At 39.1% G+C, this 1,458-nt stretch overlaps 1 long non-coding RNA gene across 1 annotated transcript; it reads left to right on the forward strand.

The window, feature by feature from the left end:
* Positions 1–367: 367 nt before the first annotated feature.
* LOC138481668 (uncharacterized) lies at positions 368–1,012 on the forward strand. Its single transcript, XR_011274320.1, has 2 exons — positions 368–616; positions 703–1,012. It is a non-coding gene; the product is annotated as an uncharacterized lncRNA (long non-coding RNA).
* Positions 1,013–1,458: the final 446 nt, after the last annotated feature.

A 1,458-nucleotide genomic window follows, 5' to 3' on the forward strand; every position in this document is an offset into this window, starting at 1 on the left:
TGGTTAATTATACATTGTTTTCTAAAATATGTCCGTATGACGTCTGTTTTCCCGTCACACGTTGACGTTCTAAACATAGTGACGTCGTCACGCTTCGACGTGATGACGTCATAATGTAAATAGTGGCCATCTTTAGCGAAAACCGTGTAGAACGGTTCGAGCTACAGCACCGGCCATCTTCTCAGGAAGGAGGTAAGAGAATCCTTTGTAAACAGCTCCCCAATTGCATATCATGAGCCTAGAGGCCTTCACAGAATACTCTCCACAGAATGATCCCACCCCATTGTTTTCGTGTATCTAATATAGTATATATACGTGTTTTTACAGACACGAGTGGAGGAATCGCCCATTACTACACTACCTCCGTACCTGAGGACTCTCTACATACCACAGCGACCCATTCCATGGATGTAGTAGCTTTTTACAGAAATACCGAAAGGTAATATTTTTTCTTAGATATTACATGACTAGATTTTCCTTCATGAATTAAGATCCCGTTTTTAATTGAGCTTTCCCTATTGTCTTTTTATCACATCTACAGGTTGAATAACCATTATTGGGCTGATATTGCTATTGATAATAAATCCAGTTAGGATATTCCACATTGAACATCCAGGTGATTATTATTAAAAATTTCTCCCAAGAGTTAAATGACAGTTATCAGTGAGAATCTAAATTTGATCATTGTATCATACATTATAGACGAAACAAAGATTAACGGCAATGAAGAGGGCTATCAATTCCTGAAGAAGGGGACACCCCGAAACGCGTCGAGAAAATATTCATCATTACTTTCTTTGGATATACCATGTGAAAAGCCTATTGTATAGAAAGTGTGATGAGTACCTTGTATGCCCTTGTATTATAATATTGAATGTAACCTCAAAATGAACACATTTATGTTATTATGTTTACAAAGACTGGATGATGAATGAATTGAAATTCATATCTATAACAATTAATTTAAAATTCAATTAAAACCGATGGTCCCCATCATTCTGTTTTATTATAATAGTGTCATGAATTAGCTTCTCTCATTAATTTCTTCTTTTTTCGGAAAGAAACTGAATATTACCATTGTATAGAAATATTGACTGTTTCTACAGTATAAAGGGTGTGCAGGGGACGGGAGACTTAGGGGAGTGGGACAAGAGTGATGACAAGCCACGGGAGACAGAGGGGCGTAGTGAGAGAAGAACTGAAGGCAGGAGGCAAGATAGTAGAGACTCCCGAGTGTCCATAAAGGACATGTTTTTGGCTTTGTTAAGAGGGTCTGCCACAAGAAGAAATTGATGGCATTGAAACCAGGGTAATGTATGAACTATACAGAAAGAGAGGGCTTGCAGCCAAAGAGTGCTATAAACAGGTCAAGAAACAGGTGGTGACTAAGCCACAGGGGGACACCTCACCTTCCGCCCCTCCTGAGGAAGAACAGGAAGAAGGGTCTATGGGGATTCC

Source organism: Ambystoma mexicanum, chromosome 5p (genome assembly GCF_040938575.1).
Source record: "Ambystoma mexicanum isolate Mex_15411 chromosome 5p, UKY_AmexF1_1, whole genome shotgun sequence".
NCBI classification, from domain to species: domain Eukaryota; kingdom Metazoa; phylum Chordata; class Amphibia; order Caudata; family Ambystomatidae; genus Ambystoma; species Ambystoma mexicanum.